Source organism: Cheilinus undulatus, linkage group 23 (assembly GCF_018320785.1).
Source record: "Cheilinus undulatus linkage group 23, ASM1832078v1, whole genome shotgun sequence".
In the NCBI taxonomy this organism is placed as follows: Eukaryota; Metazoa; Chordata; class Actinopteri; order Labriformes; family Labridae; genus Cheilinus; species Cheilinus undulatus.
In genome coordinates this window covers 11,226,902-11,251,482 of record NC_054887.1, presented here as the reverse complement: position 1 = coordinate 11,251,482, position 24,581 = coordinate 11,226,902, and the positions used below count along the sequence as shown (strand labels likewise).

Below are 24,581 nucleotides of genomic sequence, written 5' to 3'. Positions count from 1 at the left end.
ATTTAATCCCCTATTTGTGTGAAGAATAACAACAATGTGATATGTTTATGACCTAATCATATTAATGCATAAAGAGGCTGTTCACAAGGTTTTCTGGACCTTTTTTCATGCTGAATATTAATTATGTTTTCTTTTATTACTCAGTCTGACATCATGTTCTTGAAAGCTGTTGAGTGTCCAGGAAGAGTTGTGGTATCAATGCAACCATGACGACATGTCTGTCCCGCTAGCTGTTTCAATAACAACCTAATTCCAAAAAAGCTGGATCATTCTGTAAAATGTAAATAAAAACAGAATGCAACGATTTGCAAAATCTCATTAACTCTATTCTGATCAAAAAAGAACATAAAGAATAAGGTCTCTTCTACTGTGAAGCCATGCTGCTATGATGGATGTGGTCTGGATGGTAGCATATATGTTAAACTTCAATCTACTTTTCAGCATTGATACTGCCTTTCCAGGTGTGTAAGCTGCCCACGCTGTAGGCTCTAATGCAACCCCATACCCTCGGAGATGCAGGCTTTAGAACTGTACACCGATAACAAACTGGATGGTGCCTTTTATCTTCAGTCAGCAGGACACTGTGTCTATGGTTTCTATTAATGAATTTAAAATTTTGATTTACCTGACCACAGAAGAGTTTTCCATTTTGGCTCAGTCTATTTTAAACAAGCTTTGGTACAAAGAAGATGGATAGTGTCTTCTTCTTTGCATGACACAGCTTTAATTTGCATTTGTGGATGGTAGGGCAACCTGTAATGACAGACATTTCTGAGCCCATGCAGTGATTTCTAGTAGAGAATCATGTCTGTTTTTAGGGCAGTGCCACCTGAGGGCCCAAGATCATGAGCATCCAGCACTGGCCTTGTCCCTTGCACACAGAGATTTTTCCAGATTCTCCTGATCTATAGATGATATTATGTACTGTAGATCAATGGTCCCCTAAAGTTTTTTTCCTTAGCCCCCTCCCCACTTGGAAGAATTAAAGGGGACATACTATGCAAAAACTTTTTTTTCAGGAACAAACAGAGGTGTTTCAGTGGGTAAACCAAGTAAACCCAATGAAGAAACTGCGCGCTGAAACGTTAGTCCTCTGCACCTGATTAAACGTCATCAAGTGATTCGTGTGCTCCAGTTTCATCATGCCCTCGAGTACCAGAAAAATCCCCCCCCCCCCCCCCCGGAAGAAAGTTCCATCCTCCTCTCCTGTAACATCAGAAGTGCCACATCCATTTCCTGAGAGGGGTGTGGTCAGGGGCGGAGTCAGGCAGTTCATTAAGGGGTGAAACAGAGGGGTTTTTAGACATGCAAAAATCCTATACCAGAGTGTTTTTTTCAGCAACAAACTACACAGGCATGTTTTGGGGACCTCTGAGAACAATATAAACTTGTCTTAAAAGGGTAAAATATGTCCCCTTTAAACATCAATTGTAGTTGTTTTCTTTGACAAAATCCCAACATAACAGGCCTACAAACACTTTTCTTGACAAAAGAGTCATGTAGAAAGTAGCAAATATTAAAATGGTTAGAAGTTGTTAATTTGAGAGAATTTTCTTTCTTTTTGTAAATGTACTTTAACTTAAACCTATTTTTGAGACTAAAGTTGAAAAGTCGAAAATCCAACCACTGTCTTCCATTTATTTTATTTTGTTTTATTTTTTGACTTTACACTGTTGTTAATTTACAATGTTTAAAGCTTGATATCTTTGAGTTTCTAATGTACAAATATATGACTCTTTAAATTTGTAAACTTTTATATATTTTTTTCAAATTTCCAACTTTTTAACTCCTCTGAAATTCTCTGTTTGATCTTGTAAACATACAACCTCTTATCTCTTTTTATACCCAAGAAATGTTTATTTTAATTGCATAAAAATTAGTGGGATCTCATTTATTTTTTCTTTTTGGTTGGCCCTCTTACATAATGTTCTATTATGGTTTAAATATACGTAAATGTACAACTATTTTTGATGTCAGAGCAGACCCCCCTAGTAGTTCCCAGGTTGGGAACCACTGCTGTAGATGATGGGATATTCAAGGTCTTTGCAAGTTTACACAGATAAACATTTTTCTGAAATTGTTCCACAAATTTAGACAGAGTTTTGCACATTGATGAACCTCTGCCCATCTTTACTCCAAGAGATTTTGCCACTCTAAAATGCTCCTTTTATACCCAGTCATGTTACTGGCATGTTGCCAATTAACCTTAATTAGTTGCAAATTTTTCCTCCAGCTGTTTTTTCATTCATCACCACTGTACCAGCCTTTTGTTGCCCTGTCCCTACTTTTTTGAGATGTGTTGCTGTCACACATTTTTCATGGTACAATGTCTCAGTTTGAACATCTGCTGTGTTGCTCTAGTGGTTGTAAATAGCAGTCCTGTTGTATATAATCAGTGGATGTAGAATCAGTGCACATGTTGTGAAGTAAGCACAGCTACACTTCGTGTCATTGCAAAACTTAGCTGTCATTTTTGTGTCACTGACAAACACAGATGAAAGAAGGCACCAGTGACCTGCAGATGTTGTCTCACTTCTCCACTGGTGCAGCTGTCATATCCGTCTGTATTCACTGTCTCCCTGCATTCAGTCATTCCACTGCCCGCTGACAGACATGATGAGAGGACGGAGTCTCAGGTACGAGTCTCTGCTTGAACGTCATGATGTCAAAACACATCAGCATGCAGCTCAGGGCCGATCGGTGCGGGCGTTGTCGGATCCGGCCTTGTCTTTTGTCACAGCGCTCCTCAGCCGCCACTTACACGTTTCCCGTCGCCATGGCAACTGTGGCTTTCCCTACCCAGCCTCTCTTAGTAAAAGCCACGGCCCTGAACATGTCGAATAATGCCGACGTGCTGTGAGAATCAGTGAATGGAGACGACACAGTGGGATGAGTTTGTCACGTTTCAATTATCAGACTCCTCCTGTGACTGTCAACAGCCTTTTTTCTTTAAATGTCATGCTTTTCAGATTACTGAGATATAGTTTTCATTCCAAATTACTACTGTTTCCATCCTAAGGATGACTTCATCTAACAGTGAGGGTATTTTTATATAAGATATGGTTGGAAAGTCAAAAATCTACATAATCTTAAAAAAGCTCCCTTCAGAGCCCCATTCTTTATTATATGGAAAATAACTCACTCTTTGTGTGTGCTATTCATATTAAAACAGGGTCATCATGAAATCAAACTGACATGTTCAATGGTCAAAATCTTGAAAATTACTGAAAAGTTGGCAGTTCTACCATTAAGAGGTTAGGGGAGAGATCAAGACATTTAACATGATTAACTGATTTTACATCTGCGTACAGTGCCTATAAAAAATACTCACTCCCTTTAGATGTTTTACCCTTTTTCTGACATTATAAAACAATCATGGTCGATATAATTTGTCTTTTTTGGCGATCTCTTTTTTTTCATGGCCAGCTGCCTAGAAGCATCCCAACAGCATGATGTTGCTACCACTGTGTTTCACAATGGGGATAGTTAAAAGCAACATTTTGGTCTCACCAAAGAACTTTCTTCTACTTGACCATGGCGAACTCTAGATGAGAGTCTACTGGATTAATGTCTGGGCTTTGACTGAGCCACTACAGAACATTCACCTTGTTGTCTTTAACCCATTACTGTGCAGCTTTCACTGTATGCTTTGGGTCATTGTCTTAGTAGAAAATAAATCTTCTCCCAAGCTGTAGTTCTCTTGCAGACTGAATAAGATTGTCCTCCAGGATTAATTTGTCACATTTTACTCTCTACCTTTACAGGCCTTCCAGGCTGGCTGCTGAGAAGCATCCCAACAGTATGATGCTGCCACCATTGTACAATATACCTTTCAAACAAATGTAAAAATGACTCTTCTAGGCCGTGGTGCATCCAAACACTTTTAAATATGTCCATTAGCATAAAACAGTCTACTACCCACTAGAGTCACAGTATATAGTCCTATTTATAAAAAAACCATGAAACAGTCAGCTTTCATTTGAGCCTCTAGGACACTCAGTCTGTGGATGATGACTCCAGAGAGCCTCCCATTGGAGGTGTCCACCAAACATGCCATCTTGTCTGATGCCCTCAAAAGCACCATTTGGGTCTCATCAGACCAAAAAACTTTCTCCAACTTGGCCATGGAGTCTTCTACATGCCTTCTGGCAAACTCTAGAGGAAATTAATTCTAACTAGAGTCCTATTAACTTAGTCGAGATGATGAGTTTTGTTCAACAGTGGCTTGATGATGGATTTAAATTAAATTGTTGTATCCATCTTCTTACTTGTGCTTTTCAATAACCCTTCACTTGCTTGGAGTGTTCTTTTGTCTTCATGGTGTAATGGTAGCCAGGAATACTGATTAACCAGTGGCTGGAACTTACTACAATCACTTGAGACACACTCACTGCACTCACATGCTCCTCTTTCACTCATTATGAGACTACGCGCACCAACTGGCTGGACAGCTTTTGAATTAGGACAGTCTCTTTAAAAGGGGTACATATTTATGTAGTCACTTATTTTATCTAATTTTTTTTATTATTTAATTGACATCACTTTGTTAAAATCAGTCTTCATTTTTAACTTTAAGAGTTTTTTTTTTCTAATTTTCTTCTGTCAAAAAAGCAAAATTATCTTGACCATAGCTGATTTCTAAAATAAAAAAGTCATGGATATAAAGTTTTGTTCAATTTAGAAACATAACAGGAAGTTCTGTCAACTGGGGCTCATTGTCTTTGGACTATGGAGGTTAGACAGAATAATTAACGTGGTAAAAAAATATGTTACTTCATATTCTGGAGGGGGAACACACCACCTGTTCTCAACCTGAAGATCAGTGTTTTAACAGCCGGTGAAAAATGTGCCCATTGAACAGAAAAGGCAGCATCATCAGAGAGCACAACACAGGAATCAGCTAGTAGATTCAACTTGAAGCATAAACCAACATTTCCGTTTGACTTTTAACAAATATCATGAGTTTAAAAGGACTGATGGTTTCATTTGTTTTTAATTTGTCTCTCGGGATCAAACAAAAGCTTTAAAAACTGTTCCCTAAAATAGCGTCCCTTTCCAATTAGAGTGATGAAACCCCTCCCAGCAGGACCTGTGTTATCACACCGCCTGTCTGTGTATCCGTCCCCGGCTGACCAGCAGGGAGGCTCCTGCTGAAGCCTGATTGTGGGGCTGATCGCTCTCCCCTCCAGGCAAACTTCAAATTGCAGGTCTCATTTTGCCATTATGGTTGCCAAAGATGGACACCTCCGGGCCAAATGTGAGCATGCTGCAGCATGTCATGAAGAGAAGTTCGGCCAGTGATAGAGTCCCTTCTGGGATTTACTGCTGACCTGCCAGAGGTCACAGAGGATGTAATACAGGCTGGATATAGAGCATCATGATGGTGTACAGTTTCACTATTGATACGTCTAATATTTGTTCCTTTTGAAATGACTGTCTGCTCAAACCACAAATATCAGAAAAGTATGTCAAAGACACTAGTCATGTTCCTGTGACATCAGGCTCAGTCAGGACTTTTACATGTAGTTAGAAAAAGATGAATTATTTAGTAAGTCTGACTAAAACTGGACTTTCAAAATACATGTAAATATCCTAAACCAATTTGATCTGAGCTCAGTTTTCTCTTGCATGGACCAGGTGCTTTTCACATGCTCCACAGTCTCTATGCTGAACTGTGGGAAAAGATGCTCTTTTTAGTGATCTGGATCTCTTGGCCCAGCTCTGAGCCAGTAGTTTTGGCTCCCAATTGGCTCTTCATATGGTAACATTCTGTCATCAAAGATCAGCTGCATTTCAACAACATTTTTCATGATTTGTGCAGGAATTTTCATCTTCTTCTCTTTTGTGTAAGCTCCCATCTCTTACACAAAAAAACAGCCCATTTAGCTGACTCGTTTGTGAACAACACATCAATGGTTTTAAGGACTTTTTTGACCATGCTGTGAAAATAAAAAGTATTTTAAGATTTTCTATCTTGTAAAATCTTTTAATATTTACTATTTTGGATGCTTTGGGGCAAATAAGACTGTCGTCCGGGATTCTCCTATGTTCCCTTTACCCTCTGCCTTTACAAGCCTTCCAGGGATGGCTGCTGAGAAGTATTCCCACAGCATGATGCTGCCACTACCATGTTTCACAGTGATGATGCGCAGTGTTTGGTGTCTGCCAAACACAGCCTCCTGTCTGATTGCCAGAAAGCACCATTGTGGTCTCAACAGGCTAAAGAACTTTCTTCCACTTGACCATGGAGTCTCCCACATCCTTTTGGACGACTCTTATCAAGATTGTTGAAGAACCTGAGCAACAGTTGCTGTATGTAAAGCCAGTCTCTAGGCAGATTTACAAGTGTCCATTTTTTGATGATGGATTTAACTGACCACTGGGATGTTCACTGCCATGTTTTTTTTACTATCCATCCACTGACTTGTACTTCCAATAACCTTTTCTTTGAGTTGCTTGGGGTGTTCTTATGTCTTCGTGGTGTAATGGTAGCCAGGAGTTCTGATTAACTAGTGACTGGATCGTCCAGACACAGGTGGCTTGATACTCCAATCACTTCAGACACATTCAGTGCACTCAGGTGATCCCCATTCACTCATTGTGAGACTACTAACACCAATTGGCTGGACCTCTGCTGAATTAGGTTAGTCACTTTGCAGTCACTTATTTTACCTTACATAAAGCCAAAGCCAAAAAAAGTAGAGAGAGCGAGCATCACAAGTTAAAAGACGATGATACTGAGTTGTAACTTTCCCAGCTGGTTAACTGAGCTGGATTTTCTCTCTGATGCTGAAAAGCCCCAAATTTAGTCAGCCACTTCCTAGACATCATACCTATTGATCTACGGGTGAGACATCCATTAGTCTGATGTGGATTTTGACAGCAGACCAACACGAATCACATCTCCTATAAATTAGAATTCAAAGTCTGGGCAAATACTGAAAACCTGCTCTGATTCTACAAGTCCCCCGGGCTCCGTGGCCTTAACAATGAATAAATTCAGGTATGATGTAGACCAGTCACACTCTCCTCTCACCTCTACCAGCCCTGGAGACACACACAATACACAATCAGAAACACACACAGAGGCAGACAGGAAGCCCACAAACCTGAATGTTAATGCAAATGAAGGTCAAAGCAGAGATCTTTCTTTTTTTATCAGGCCTGTGCTAGTCGGGGGATCTGAGCTTTGTGACTGATGAGTGTCCCGAGGCTAAATGTGAAACACCTCTTCTACAATCTGACACACTTCGTTTCCTGTGTCATAGGGAAATATAGAGTCCAGGTTGTCCTTACTCATGGGATCTACAATAATTGGCTGTAACATGAATTATTAATCTGTCGCAATGTCTTTAGGCTTTAGAACATCTAATGATTTAAGGGTATGACAGAAAATGCCAGACTTGTCCACTGGTATTTACCACTTTATCACCTTATAGCAAGCCCTTTAAAAAGTTATTACGCTCGGTTGGCCAAAAACCATGTGCAATTATGAAAAAGATATTTATCAAGTCAGAATGTCACTTTTCACAAGTTCAGATTTGTTGTTGTAAGTCTATTTTAAGATCGACACTTGAGTACAAAACTGATGAACAAATATTTTTCATGCGATGCTTAATACATCATCAGGGCTGTCATAATACCGTTTTTTAAATATTGATACCATACTGGTAAAGTCAGTTAATCAGTGTTATCTGTTTGGATACCAGCGAACCAAAACAGAAGTCTTAGGCACCCAAAATTGAATAATTTTTTTTTAATTACCTAAAAATGGAGGCAAATTCCTTATTACAAGGTCTTCACTGCACAAAAAAATGACGGTCAAACAAACATTGCAATTTTTCATTGACTCTTCCCCCTCCAATTGGGTCTTGTGACAGGGATGCATTCTGTATTTTTTAAGCCTTGCCTTGTATATACTTTATCTTTTTTAAAGATAAAGGGTCCAGGGTCCAGGGTCAGAAAACATTGCTGCAGACACAAACAATGTAAACTCCTTCTTTGCACTGCACATGAAAACACAAAAACAGTTCCTTCCCCAAGACTGTCGCTCTAACGACCAATCAACAATCACAGAGTCACTCTGTTGATCACTCAACAGTTACAGAGTAACTTTGAAGACCACTCAACAATCACAGAGTATTTTGAAGACCACTCAACAGTCTCAGAGTCACTCTGATGACCATTCAACAGTCTCAGAGTCACTCTGATGACCATTCAACAGTCACAGAGTCACTCTGACAACCACTCAACAGTCTCAGAGTCACTCTGATGACCATTCAACAGTCACAGAGTCACTCTGATGACCACTCAACAATCACAGAGTAATTTTGAAGACCACTTAACAGACACAGAGTCACTGTGACAACCACACAATAGTCACAAAGCCACTCTGACGGCCACTCAACAGTCACAGGGTCACTCTGACGGCCACTCAACAGTCACAGGGTCACTCTGACGACCACTCAACAGTCACAAGGTCACTCTGATGACCACTCAACAGTCACAGGGTCACTCCGTTGATCACTTAACAGTTACAGAGTAACTTTGAAGACCACTCAACAGTCACAGAGTAATTTTGAAGACCACTCAACAGTCACAGAGTCACTCTGTTGATCACTCAACAGTCACAGAGTCACTCTGATGACCACCCAACATGCACAGAGACACTCTGATGACCACTCAACAGTCACAGGGTTAACTCTGATGACCACTCAACAGTCACAGGGTTAACTCTGATGACCACTCAACAGTCACAGGGTCACTCCGCTGATCACTCAACAATCACAGAGTAATTTTGCAGACCACTCAACAGCCACAGAGTAACTGTGACAACCACTCAATAGTCACAAAGCCACTCTGATGACCACTCAGCAGTATTTGTATTTGTATTTGTATTTAATTTATTTGAAATAACAGGGTCAGTACATATTATTAAACACTTAGATGTAAATATGTAGGATTATAGCCAATGGCTAATTTCCATCCTTTGACCCTGGGCTGGTTGATGTAAACATTGTACAGTCAGTTACAGAGTAACTCTGACGACCATGACATTACTTTGTAGAAATCATTTTTCCTTTGGCATTAAAGAAATTTGTTTTTTTTTTGGGGGGGGGGGGGGGGGGGGACAATAATTTGGTCAACAAAATATTGTTCCAGGGTGGGGTCTGATTAGTCTCACCAAATTGAGACTCCCCGTTAAACAGACAAATGGGCGGAGGTAATAAAGATTAATATGGCTGTTTATAAAGCCTTTTAATGGGCAGCTGGGAACCAAATCTCATTAACGTTGATAGGGGAATAATTCCATTTTATACTCAGATAGGATGCTGATTGTGCTGTGGAAGAAAAACTACAACTTTAATCTTGATTAAACTTAAATTAGTTTTAAAAGGCATAAAGTGACCATGCTCTAATTATATTTAAGTGTGAGGGGAATTTAGAATAAGGGGTAAACTCACCTCTGCACCTCCTTTATTCAGAGAAAGCTTGAACATGACTGCTAGAAGAGTGATCAGTGAGGACAAGAATACACATCTGATATGAATAATTCAGCAGACAAGCCACAAATAGATTTACTGTAGTGGTGTCAGACATGAAGCTGTGATCCCTTCTGAACAATGAAAAGGCTCCATTAAAATAAAAGAACAAAAGACGTCTGGTTGTGCATCGGAGACAGAGCATGAATCAACAACTGCTTTTTGACTGGTGTAATTCTAGCATGTCCATTTTGACCTGTATTCCCTTTTATGTGTGTTTTTTTTTTAATCAATCACGGTCAAAATAATTTGGCTTTTTTGACACACACAAAAAAACCTTTTGATGTCAAAGTGAAAACAGTTTTTTTTTAACAAAGTAATGTCAAGTAACTAAAAACATATAATGTAAAACAGGTCATTGGATAAATATTCACCACCTTCAAAGTGAATGACCTAATTCAACCTAGGTCCAGGCAGTCATGGTAGTCTCACACTTAGTGAAATGGGGATCTACTGAGTGCAATGAATGTGTCCCAAGTGATTGTAGTATAAAGACACCTGAGTCTGGAAGGTCCAGTCACAGAGTATTCAGTATTCCTGGCTACCATTACACCATGAAGACAAAAGAACAACTAAGAGCAATTAAGAGGTTATTCACCAGGCAAAGTTTTATGGCAGAGGAAGCCACTCTTGAAGAAAACGCTGCCAAAAGGCATGTGGGAGACTCCATGGGAAAGTGGAAAAAAGTTCTATGGTCTGCTGAGTAAATAAATGAGGCGTTTTGGCCATCAGACAAGACACTATGTTTGGCAAACTCCACACACTGCCCTTCCCCACAAACACTCCCAATGTGACGCATGGTGGTGGCAGCATCATGCTGTGGGGATTCTCTCACTCTGGAAGGCTTTTAAGCATAGTGCGTAAAATCAATGGATGAAAATCATATTCAGTCGCCAAAGTAAACTACTGCTTGGGAGAAGATTTATTTTCCAGTAAGACAATAACCTGAAGCATACAGCGAAAGCTACACAAGCCCTTAGCTCTATATTATCCAATACTCAGTCATTGCACACTTTGCCCTACTGCCCCACATGGGCCAAATTAGCCAATGAAGACACGCAAACAGCCCATTTAAAACCTGCTGTGCTTGCATGACCACAATAGTCCCCTTAAATCCACCAACAATGAATCAAAATTTGGAAAAAAAACCCTCCATGTTTACCAGCTATTTATGTCAGGATATCGTGGCAGCATGCCAGAAACCTCTCAGGAATAAATATACCATTAGTAGAATAATTACATTTCTGTCAGAGAGCTGATTAGATAGAAACCCTCAGGAGGAAAGAGACAGAATGAGAGAGATAAAGAGACAGCGAGAGCAGCATGGAATGACTGGAGATGCTAAAAGGAAGGCATAAAGAATGGAAGACAGAGAAGGAAAAAAAGCAAGAAAGCACAAAAGTATGAAAGAGGAGCGGGAGACAGAGGAAGACGGATGATAATGAATGTGACTGCACGCTGCGGCTCACGCTACCATCCTGACCATCCATCGTCCCACCATTCCTCGTTAAATAATACAGATAAGATGGAAAAGCTCTCATCGTCCACATCCATTTAGCCAAATCGCACTCTATTGTAGAAAAAATGTGCTTAATGATTCATGAAGCAGCTCCCATTACTACCACACCAACTTCCAGAGACACTATGAGCGCTGCATGGAGAGGAGACGGAGCGGGAGCTCGACCGTGGCAGAGTTTCATTAAGAAAAGAAAAACAGAAAAAGGAATGAGGGGCTGTACCTTTGGGTAACGGCAGAAAGAGTTCACGTTTTTGTGACAGGTCAAACAATCAAATCTAATTTTTGACCTGCAGTTCCATTGGAGGTAGTTCTTCAACACGATGTGACCACTGTAACCACAACTGGTGTGATTTAAAGGTGAGAGGTCAGTTCTTCCACTCTACAGTGATCTAAGTCACATTTCTAGGTGAGATATTGGAAAGTTGAGGACCCTTTTGTATCTGTAGCCGTTATTATTATCCTGTTGGAAGAATCAGGCAAGGCCATCACATTGGGGCCCCAAACATGTGATAGGGGTCTGGGTAATGGCTACAGGCATGAAAATCAGTAGACATATGTATCACGATAAGATGAAAAAAAAAGTCTCTGGGGACCATCCGCTAAAACGTACAGGAAGTGCACTAAAAACAATGAAATATAAAATTTTACCACTTTTGCTGTTGGACAGATTGCACATTTTAACAAACTAGTCCAACCCATTTTATCTGATTGACCCCACAATTTTTATGATCATTCTAGACAAGATGGGGATCAAAAGCTATCAAAAGCATAATTTTTCACCATAGGATGGTGAAATTTCTACTACTTTTTAATTCAGCGTTTTGTGCTAAATAAATCAATATAACTTTTTAGTGCTTAAGTCAATCCTCACCAAACTTCAGAGGGAAAGGGAAGAAATCCATGCATCAAAATCCTTCTTTTGCCCACTCCCCTCATGGCCAACACATTTTATATGTAGGATTTTTGATTTGCTTTATTTTTTTTTCTTACACATTTATTTTAAATTCAGCCCTTTGACACCATTATACCAAGGCTAATGATCTTTCATCAGCATTTGTACCAAGACTGCCCCCTACAAATAAAACCTCTTTGATCCATGCCAAAAACCCAACAGGAGGTCCTATATGCAAGCATCTAATCAGAGCATCCCCCTTCCGGTGACAGGAAGTCACACAGCTTATCCTTTTCTTCACTCCTATTACTGTGCTGAACCTATCAACCTCAGATTTTGAAAGAAGGGCCTCCATATTTGTCCACAACACTGACATGTATCGGACATCTTGCTGGCAATGGTGACAATGTACAGTGCTTAACAAATTTATGAGACCACATAAACACGTCGATGCTGACTGAAGAGTTCAAACTTGGACTCGTCCGTCCAGAGTACCTTCTTCCAGTCATCAACAGTCCAGTGTTTGTGCTCCCTGGCAAATCTGAGGCGTTTCTGGATGTTTGCAGGCCTCAATAATGGCTTCTTAGCAGCTGTTCTTCCTTTTAAGCCTTGTTCCATCAGTTGTCTGCTTATGGTCATTCTGGAGACTTTCTCAGACTCTGATCTAGAAGCATTCATCTCCGCCTGAAGATCAGCAGTGGTCTTCCTTCTGTCGCTAGTGCTTAAAATCTTGAAGTGTCTGACATCTGCTTCAGTTAACTTTTGTTTCCTGCCTCTTCCTTGGTGCATTTTGTAAGTATCGGTCTCGGCAATCGACTCCAAAGCATACTTGACTACACTGTGAGAACACTTTATGTCTTTCCTCATTTGTCTCAGAGACCATCCAGCATCATGAAGTGCTTTAATGTGGACTCTTTCATTTTCAGTGAGCTCTCCACGTTTGACCATTTTGAACAGGAATGAGGAATTTCAAACTGAATTTATCTTGTTATACCCAAATTTGAGCCGGCTCACTGGGATTCTCTGAGAAGTCAGAAATTAATCAAACATAACATTCAACCACTAAAACTCATTTTTCTCTTCAGGAATGCAAGTAAATAACTGTAATTTGACAGATTAATCAAGAAATATTCATGTGCTTTACTATTTTTTCAGGGGTTTTTTGTATATCAGTAAATTTGAAAATTCATGGATAAAAATACTAATTATATTTTAGCATTGAAAATATCATTTTGGTTAAAGAGCTTCTACATATTGGTGTATTAACCATTGCAGAAACATAAAAAATGATTTTGGTAATTACCAATGCTGTTAATTTAGGGCAGCTGTGGCATAAACCTTACTTTGGGTGGTGGTCAAATAAATTTGTTAAGCACTGTACATATCTCGCTAATTTGAAAGGAAGTCACCGTAGTGTTCATATAACCCATCCAGTTCGCTTCACATTTCACATGTATGTTAATGGCCTGTTCCTCTCCACATTTAAATGTAAATTTCATTATTTGACATGTTTAATTAAAGGACACCTCACTAGTGATGATGAGAATTTAAATATCGTGCCAGTTTTACAGGAAGTTGGCCTAATTCTGATATGGGATATCTGATTTGCTACATCACATACATATAGATGAACATCTTCCTTTGTCATAAGGCTGCCTACTGTTGACTGGTGGTACTACCTCATATCCATAAGGTCAACATTTCTGATCATAAATCCTTTTTTTTTCTGGACTGATTGTGATATTCTTATATTTTGAGATAGTTTTGTTTTTTTTTTTCATTTTCATGATCGATAAGATGTAATCATCAACATAAGAAAAGTCTTGAAATATTTCCCTTTGTGTGAAATGTTTCTAGAATACTAGTGCATCTCAACAAATTAGAATATCATGAAAATGTTCAATATTTTTTGATTATGCCTATGCCTTCAATACTTGGTTGGGCCTCCTTTTACATGAATTACTGCATCAATGCGGCGTGGCATGGAGGCGATCAGCCTGTGGCACTGCTCAGGTGCTCAGGTTGCTTTGATAGTGGCCTTTAGGTCATCTGCATTGTTGGGTCTGGTGTCTCATAGAAATAGAAAGGCATAGAAATGAACATACTTTTCAGAAGCCTGACATTTCTGTTGAAAATATCCTCTTTTTAATTGATCTTATGTAATATTTACATTTTTTGAGACACTGAATTTTGGGTTTTCTTATCTGTAAGCCATAATCATCAACATTTCAAGAAATAAAGGCTTGAAATACTTCACTCTGTGTGTAATGAGTCTATATAATATGTGGGTTTCACTTTCTGAAACAAGTGACAAAAAATATTGAACTTTTTCATGATATTCTAATTTGTTGAGATGCACTATTATATGGAGGTAGAAATTAACTTTTTCATGGTATTCAACATTTTTGAGACGCACCTGCAGGTCTTGAGTACATTTGATCATGCTTCATTCTGGACTCGTGATTTTTAGTGCTCAGTGAGACAGATGCTTTCAGCCAGGAAAGATTTACATGGAGCGAACATGACTGGAAACAGGAAGTAGGAGTGACATTGAAGCAGACGGAGGGGAGTTAAGGAGAGTGGAGGTCAGACGGCGGAGACAGCAGCTGGCTGAAGACAACAACTCTGATGATTTAATCCCCAACTTGTGCAATGAATCTTGAAACTCAAAGTTTTTTATGGCCTAATCATATTAGCACACAGAGAAATACTTTTCAAGGTTTTAAAGACTTTTTTTTTTTAGATGAATATTCATTTGTTTGCCTTGCTCAGTCTGACATCATGGTCTGGTGAGCTGGTCCGCATCCGGGAAGAGCTGCTGTAAAAATACAATAATGACGACATGTCTGCGACGCTGTTTTCATTTCTACACATAAGCTTTGGTTCTAGCATTTACTTAGACCAAGAATGGGTGTTCCTTTAGTGGTTATAAATCAATAAAATCAATGAAGTGTTTTTGCAATTTCTGCAATTTAGCCCTTAATTGTTTTTTCTTTTTTTATTTAGACAGTTAACAACGACTCGGTTATGATAGGGTTTAACAAACCTGCATGCCAACTTAAACTACTGGTATAAAAAGGGTCGGACTAAACAATAACAACGTTGTCCTTTGTGAAAAGTCGTTGAACATAAAGCTCCACTCCTCCCCTGCTCTCTCTGTATGTGCCAGACTTTTCTTTTGTTTTCATTCTGTTCAGCTCCACAGTGAACTCCTACATGATTCTTATGTTTTACTTGTGACTCATGTTTTAATACCTTGTTTTGTTGTCTGTGTTGTGAAAACATCAGAATCCCACACAGTCGGAGAAAGTAAAAAAGTGTTGTCCTGTTCATATTCAGTTATGAAGTCCCAGTGCACCGCTGCGTCGGAGCAGCCGACAGACTGGAGTCGTGCTGGTGTCACACTGTCTTATGTTCCTATTACCCTCCTCCACTCCCACCACAGTTGTGTTTTTTTTTTTGGTTTGGTGTTTCGGAGACTCTGTTTGTGAAGTTTACAGGAGTGTCGCTGCTGAATTCCTCTGTGGACAATGACGCAGCAAAAATATACAAGTGCACCACAGAAAACAAAAGCAGAGGGAATAATCTGCATAAAAATCACATCAGTACAAACAAACCCGTGCACTTTAAAGAAGCAATCAAAAAAAATTTGAAAAACATTTCTTAAAAGTGAATTTGGAAAAGCATCTCATTCTAATACAGCTACAGTTCCAGTGAAGTATGTGTCAAAAACAGCTCACTGTTTTCAAAAACCCTGCAAAGGTAAATCCAGCCTTTTCAAACATGCAGCCCATAAATATTCAGGAGAATCTTTGCATTGCCTTCAACCAAAAACCTTCCACAGTTGCTCTCTTTTACATACATCTAACAGATGGAAGGAAGTGGGAGGTCTCACCAGGACAACTTTTGCCATGAAATGGATTTTTGCAATTCCATCATCACTGGTTTAAAAATGTGCGTTTAGTTTTAGAGTACACACAAGCCAAAACCACACTCAGTTCAGCCTACCAGCCATGGTGGCAGGTAAGTAACAGCAGCATATAACAGAGTGATTTACAACAGTTTAAGTCTGATTTAACATTTGCAAAAAAAGTTGTGACGCTGTGTGATTGGTACTAATGAAAAACAGCTGAAGGACCAATTTGCAGCTAATTAGATCAACATGACTGGATATAAAAGGAGCATTTTAGAGATGCTGAGTTCCTCAGAAGTAAACCTGGGCAGAGGTTCACCAATGGTTGAAAAAATTGGGCCAAAAATTGTGAGGTCATTTCAGAACAATGTTCTGTGACATAAAAATTGATAAGACTTTGTATATCACACCCTCTACAGTCCACGATATTATGAAAAGATTCAGAGAGTACAGAGTTTTTGTACTGGAAATCACGTCTGTGGCTCAGGGACACTTCCAGAAATCACTGTCTGTCTACACAGTTGGCTGTGCCATCCACAAATGCAAGTTAAAGCTGTATCATGCAAACAAGAAGCCATGTGTAAACACAATCCGGCAATGCCATCGTCTTCTCTGGGCCAGCGCTCATTTACAATGAACTGTGGCAAAATGGAAAACTGTTCTGTGGTCAGTAATCAAAATTTTAAATTCTTTTTGGAAAGCATGGAAGCCGTGTCCTACAGACTGAAGAGGAGAGGAACCATCCAGTTTGTTATCAGTGGACAGTTTAAAAGCCTGCATCTTTGATGGTATGGGGTTGCATTAGCGCCTATGGTGAGGGCCTCTAACACATCTGGAAAGACACTGTCAATGCTGACAAGTGCATAGAGGTTTTAGAGCAACTTCCCATCAAGACAACATCTCTTTCAGGGAGGGCCTTGGACATCCCATCAAGACAAAGCTAAACTACATAATAGAGCTGAGCGATTTGGGAAAATAATCAAATTGCAAATATTTTCCCCAATATTGCGATTTCAATTCAATATGCAATTATTTCTGAAGTTCCTGGTGTTACTTTCAACAAACACAAGTAATAAATCATTCTGTACTATAACCAACACAATATTAGATTAAACATGGGCTGAAAAATTGTGAAATAATAACGTCTTGTGCTGATTTTGACTCTTATCGCAAATCAGATATGAATTTTTGTATTGAAGAGAGTGGTAATTTTTATATCATTCTCATATTCAATAAGAAAAATGTAAAAAAATGAGGAAAATGGGATTTTTTTGCAGACTATTCTAAGAATATGTCACTTGTATGACTGCATGACATGTTATGTATTACATCTCCACTGCAAAAAAAGGTGTTAACTGGTATTTTGGCACAAATTTCAGGTTAAAGAAATATTGCACCTTCTGCGATTTGAAAATTACAACCGGCCATATTGCAATTTAATCTAATTTGCAATTAATTTCCCAGCCCTACTACATACTGAATCTATCACAACAGCATGGCTTCACAGTACAATAATCTGGCAGCTGAACTGGCTTGCAGTCCAGATCTTTCCCCGGTAGAAAACATTTGGAGCATCATAAAATGAAAACTGGGAAAAAGACAACCCTGGACTGTTAAGAAAGAATTAAACATGAGACAAGAATGGGACAACATTCCTCTCCCAAAACACCAGCAACTGGTTTCTTCACTTTCTAGAAATTTGCAAAGTGTTGTCAAAAGAAGAAGGGATGATACACGATGTTAAGCATGGCCCTGTCCCTACTTTTTTGAGATATTTTGCAGCAATCTAAATCAAAACGAGTTTTTTTCTTTTTTTTTTTTTTTTTGTGAACTGGTAAAATGTCTCAATTTCAATACCCAGTCGGTTGTTTAAGTTCTATTGTGAATTATAAAGGAGTTTGTGAGATTAGAAAATAATTGCATTCTGTGTTTTTACATTTTACATATTGTCCCAACTTTATTTGCACTGTGGTTATAATACAGTAAAGAAACAAGAGCAGGTAAAAAAAATGCAGCAATATAAGATTAAGCTCATATTGCCGAAGTGTAGTTTGATACAATCACAATTTAAACAAAGAGCTGAAAAGAGCATACTGTCTTCATCAGACCCTGACTCCATGCTGAAAATACACGAGAGCGCTGGCAGGAAGAAGTTTGCGTAGAAGAGCTACCTCCTTCTTCTAATGGAGATGTGCTACACAGCTGGCTGAAGCAACTCCCAGACTACAGTAATTACAGTAATGAGATTTATCATTGTCCATATTTATCCTCAATAATCAGGTTTGGAATCATGATTATCTGAAGACCGAGCAGATCTGCATCAGTTTCACTACAGCGTGGCTTCTCATCAAATCAGCTTGTTCACTCAACCTCAACACGCTGCCAGGCAACCTGCACGGCACAAACTGACATTTGGGAGCAGCCAGTGTTTGGTGAGTTAGCGCCGTAGCATGCAGACGGTCTGGCACGCTCTCGTAGACAGACACAAACGGCATCACAGCCACGTGCACACTAAGTGGTGCAAAGCAGACATGCATCCTTCTGCTTTCCCCTCACTACACAAACACACAAGCAGGAAGTGAGCCGCTTTCTCTGTAACACAGCAGAGCAGCCCCCAGCGGATAGATATCAACGCTAGGCATTATGGGTGAACCTATCTGCCGTTTCAGATCGAGTTAGGGCCAATTAGCCTGTGGGGAGCGAGAGGAGCCATCGCATAAGAAGCTGCTGAAAGGAGCAGCACAGAGAGGATGGAAGAAGGCCTGCAGCGACGATTAGAGACAACTTCATAACAACAAGCAGACTAACATCCTCAGATTCTAACCTAAAAACGAAATACCAACAGGCACTTTAAGATGAAGGCCTCTGATTGCAGATCTAAAACACACTAACACCCATTTCTTTACATTTCTTTGATGCTTTTTGGTACTGTGTGTTCTGAAGTGATACATCTCTGTTAGTTTAATCTCCTACGTCCCATCATCCTCATATGTGGACATTACGTTTTGGATTCCTTGCACCCTTACTCTTAATTTTTCTGAACTTCGACCTGTTTGCCTCATTCATGGACACATTGTCTGCCATCTTGTGGTCCCAAAAGCACATTACAGATATCAGTGTACATCAAAGATGGCTGCAATTCCCACCAAAATGTTCTGCAGTCAGTTGAAACTTGATTTTTCATGCTTTGTGATGTTTGTAGTTTAATATGGCTACAAATTTGGCAAATTTTATCAATAGATAACAAGCTACAAAACCGCTATACAGTAAGTACTTGTATGAGGACACTGGAACATGGTTATTTTTTAAATGTTCAATATAGCTTAAATGGTTATGAATAATAGCTTTCAAGTAAAAGTGAGCAGAAATGTTATTGCAACATTCTACCAAGACTCAAGCTTATAGCATTAGCTCAGACAGGCCACAGTCCAGTGTTGCCATAACTGAAATCAGCTGATCTCTGGTAAGCCCTCATCAGCTGACAGCCAGTTGATTTGCTCTAAGCACGTAACTGGCTGTTCGCTCTCCTGCTGCCTTATTTAAACTGCTCTTGTCTGTCTATGCTCCACTGCTCTTTCTGCAAGCCACTCTTGCAACCCTCCTCCACCCCAGCTCCTCCTTTATTCTGCTTCTAACTCAATCAGTGCCATTCATTGATGCTTGCTCTGTTGCTGCTTCTCTCCCTGCCTAAGGCTTTCCTAATTGGCATATGAAGAAAAACTACAGATCTTAAGTCTTATTTTAACCAAAAGCGGCCATGAGTGGAAGCAGTGTTAAAAAGCAGGCAACCTTGCCAGCGTGTTTTAGCAATTTAGACAATGTAGAGGAGTACTGTTAGATTTTTACTAATGTGAAGATTCTGACAATATCTAAGAATAATCGTAGCCCAACAAAAGAAAGCAGAGGAAAACATGAATCAGCAATGGGAGCAGCTTTCCAGTAGCAGTTCCTGTGTTTGTATTAATTTGTCAAGAACATTACAAAAGAGAGCAGTCAAAATGGTCATTAATTTCACAGAAACAGCAGGACTTTTACATCAATGAATAAAGCAAAAACTTAAACAAATAAGAAGAAAGCAGAATAAAATTAAAGGAAAACAACAAGATATTGACTGACAGTGGAGGCAGAAGTGCCACCAAATAGAAGTGGATAATTATTCTGCTCTTTATCTTAACAGAAGTATTGTATATATTCTTCAGTAAATGTCCTCATACATCATTGTGAGACTGTCTTGAAATATATTAAAAAATCACACAACTATTAATGATATCAAGTTTATATCAAGTTTATGGTAAGCCATGTATCAAATTCATATCATAGCATATCATATCCTGTTGTGTTGTATCACACTGAATCATTCCTTGTTGGACAGTACACTATGGTATGGTATGGTATAGTATGGTACAGTATGGTATGGTACGGTATGGTACGGTATGGTATGGTATGGTGCAGTGTTAATTTTGTCGACTACAACTATGACTAAAAATGTTGTTGACAGTCTATTTGTCCATGACAAAAACTAGACTAAGACTAACAAAAATAGATCTGTGATGATTAAAACTGACATAAACTAAGTTTAGTTTTCATCAAGATGACTAAAACTAGACTAAAATGTAATCTAGTTCTTGTCGGACGTTCAAAATCCATGATATTTCTCCACTGTGGGTAACTCTGTCAAAAAACAATGCATGTGTATCTATTCTGCCTCTCAGCTGTAGAAAGCAGGGACCCCAGGTTTGGCAGGGTGCAGAGAACACACTAAAATGTCTTGCTACCAGATTTAGGCAAGGAAATAAAAACTTGGACTAAAAGTAAAGACTAAAATGTGAGGACTTTATATGGACTAAAATTACACTAAAAGTTTTTGTAGACTAAAACTAGACTAAAACTAAAAAGGATAGAAATGACTCAAATGTGACTAAAACTAAAATGCATTTCATTTAAAGACTGAAACTAAGACTAAAATTAAAAATAGCTGCCAAAATTAACACTGGTATGGTATGGTACAGTACAGTACGTTATGGTACAGTATGGTGAGGTGCGATGCTGTATGGTATGCTATGCCTTTATTTCCAGAGTCTTTGCAGCTTGTTGCTGCCTTTATTTCTCCCCTCTTGTATGATGGTTGCAATACACATCGATGCAGCACACCTGCAATGAATATAAAGTAAAACATTTTAGTTATTTGAGTGTCTTTATAGAACACGCTGTTGATGAATACTGTCAGGGTGGATGGCCACTCAAGTACAGTATCATTCTATGGGAAACACTATATGCTACTGTATTAGATCAAATGGCATTGAGTGACATGCTTCAGTATGGTATGGTGCAGCATCGTCATCTTTTTGTATGATTCAGTGCTGTACGTTAGATCACAATTTGTCAAAGTTAAAGTGCCACGTCATTCATATGAAATAAAGAAAGAGGGAAGTGTTGCTCATGAACACCCAGCAGCTCAGATCCACTGCTCATGCCTACACATACAGTTGTTGTATCTGTTTGGAGGGTTCCACGAGCACAATGAGGTGGAGGTGATCTAAGCGGCGAGGCAGGACGGATACAAGCATCATTTGTTTTCCCCGAAGGTAACAGAGATAAGCAGGCGCCGCGATGGGTGGATGTGTGGAGTGAGAGGGCTGCCCCACAGATTGATGTTGTGTTAACATGAAATGAATTGCCAGAGGGAGGGAAACTGTATAGTGTTCTGGGATATGATAAGAGATCAAGCAGAGATGTGTGTCAGCGTACGCGTGTGTGCAGCATGCTTTGTTTGTGAATGAGCAGCTTGGAGAGTGAGTGGCATGCCGTCGTGGAGTAATGGTAGTATCTGAATGCTGCGCTTTGAGAGAAGGAGTGGCAATAGAGAAGAGGATGCTAAAAATAAGCATGTCATTCTACCATCCATTCTCCATATTGGCTTACTATCCCTCTCCTCAGCGTCTCGTTTCATGCACTTCTCCACACATGCTCACTCACTGTCACCTTATAATCAGCTGTTCACATCACTTGATCCTGCCTATTCAATAGCACTGCTCCACTCCCTCACTGTTAGCCAATAGTGTGCTGCCGTCCATTTTAAATGTGGCTTTCTCCTCCACCCTCCATCACTGCCAAGTCTACAAGACGTCATCATCAGCCATCAACCCCAGTACTTGCACATCAGGAAACTGCAATTCTACTCCATTCCTCTATGCAAAACTACTCAAGCTCTGATGGGTCGCACAGGGATTAGGTATGAACAGCCCTTTTCAAGTACAGCAACAGATTCTTTATTGGATTGAGGTCTGGGCTGTGACTCTGCCACTCCAGAACATTCCAGGTCATTGTCTTGCAGGAAAATAAGTCTTCTGCCGAGCTGTAGCTCTCTTGCAGACAACATAAGATTGTCCTCCAGGATTTGCTCCATTACATTTTACCCTCCATCTTTACAAGCCTTCAAGAACCAGCTGCCGAGAAGCATCCCCACAGCACGATGCTGCCACCACCATTATTCATAGTGGGGAAGTGCAATGTTTGGTGTCTGCCAAAGATAGCATCTTGTTTGACTTGTAAATGATTTGTATCCACCCCCTGACTTGTACTTTTCAAAAACCTTTTCTCTGAGTTGCTTCGAGTGTTCTTTTGTCTTTGTGGTGTAATAGTAGCCAGGAATACTGATTACCAAGTGACTGGACCTTCAAGACACAGGTGTCATATACTACAATCACTTCAGATACATTCACTTCAATAAGGTGATCCCCATTTCACTAATTGTTAGATTACTAGCACCAGATGACTGGGTCAGTCACTTTAAATGGGGTGAATTTTTATGCAGTCACCTTCTTTTGTGTAATTTACTTTTTCAAATCAGTATTAACAGAAACTGCATGATTATGAACAATATTGTCCAACCATATATCTCATTTGAAAATGTATCCAAATATCTTAAAAACTCAATACACTGCCCAGTCCCAGGTCTAAGTATCACCCTCTGTGGTCAATGAACCCTTGAATTTGCCAAGAAACCCATCGACATCCATCCCTCCCTCGACTCTGCGATGGGTTTGTGATTTCCAAATCCTCGGCTGAGTCAAGGTCACTTGACTCATGGACAGAGCCAGACGTACGGGGGGGCTAAGGAAGATAGACAGGGCTTAATTGGCTTTCACTCATCTATTCTCCTTTAGATCCATCAAGATCTGGGTAAAACCTCTGTCTTTAGCACGCTTTAGTAAGGTCAAAGAGAGCAATAACAGAACATGCACGTTTTACTAATCCTAATTTAATTAGCACAAAACACAATTTAAGCTGAGGCCATGGGGAGGTGATTAGTTTGGCGTGCAGTAAATCATAAATCAAAACAGAGTGAACATTTAAAGTTAAAAAGGTGACTGAGTTAGAGGAAAAGTTTAGAGATCACAGATGTTGGGGTTTGTTTAAGAAGGAACAATGTCAGCACCAGATTTTAAGACTCATTTCAATGGATTGCAAGACTTTCACCTTTTTTTTACATAGGTCTTGAGATCTGTGACTGCAATGCAATGGAAATACACCCAGCTAGAATACATTTACTGGCCCTCTGTTTTCTTTTATTAGGTTATGAAAAGATTGTTTCATACTCTTATCGAGCAAGTCTGACCAACACAGACATCTACACTAAACTTTTCCTTCCTGAAAGCCACACAGCTACCACGTCTGCAAACCCATTTGTTTGCAAAGCAGACAACTTGGCCCCAATAAGAAGGGAAATGAAGCATAAAATGCACATCAACTCAATTTCCCCAAAACACCCAGAGCTAGTGAGTCACAGGAAGGCCAGCAGCAGCAGCAGAACTGGAGGAGTGTTTTTAGGTAAGTGGGAACAGGATGAGGGGGAGCTCTGTTTGGACAGGTGAGTTACCTTTACAAACATGCATGAGGGATATAAAAAAAGTGTGGCAGTGTTGATTTTTAACCCCCCTTTAAAGTGACTGACCCAATTCAACAGAGGTACAGCCAACAGGTGCTAGTAGTCTGACAATTAGTGAAATGGGGATCACCTGATTTCAGTGAATGTGTCTCAAGTGATTGTAGAATAAAGACACCTGTGTCTGGAAGGTCCAGTCACTGGTTAATCATTATTCCTGGCTACCATTAAACCTTGAAGACAAAAGAACACTCCAAGCAGTTTAGAGAAAAGGCTATGAAAATGTATAAGTCAGGAAATGGATAGAAAAACATTTCAAAGGCACTGAACATTCCTGGAGTTCAGATAAACCCATCATCAAGAAAGGACGGAGTTACAAGCTTCAGCAGCTGAGATGGGAGAGACTCTGCATACATCAACTGTTGCCCTGGTTCTTCACCGGTCAAAGCTTTATGGGAGAGTGGCAAAAAGAAAGAAAACTCATTAAATCTAGACAAGACTTCATCAAAAGGCATGTGGAATACTCCACGGTCAAGTGGAAGAATGTTCCAAAATGGTGCTTTTTGGCAAGCAGACAAGACGCTACGTAAAGACATCACTCAAACACAACATCCCCACTGTGAAGCACAGTGGTGGCAGCATCATGCCATGGGAATGCTTCTCGGCTACCAGCCCTGGAAGGCTTGTGGAGGAAAAGAGAATAAGTCAGATGCTCCCAACCTTTACTCCCCAGTGGCCTCCACGGGAAGGCAAAGGAGCAGTGGCTCTACTTCGAGATCCCTTTGGATGTCTGAGCTCCTCACTCTATCTCTACCGCTAAGCCCAGCCAC

General features: G+C 39.8%; 1 protein-coding gene across 3 annotated transcripts in view; it reads right to left on the bottom strand.

The window, feature by feature from the left end:
* kcnc2 (potassium voltage-gated channel, Shaw-related subfamily, member 2) overlaps nt 1–24,581 on the bottom strand; it is a 161,246-nt gene that overhangs the window by 63,912 nt on the left and 72,753 nt on the right. The window lies entirely within an intron of this gene.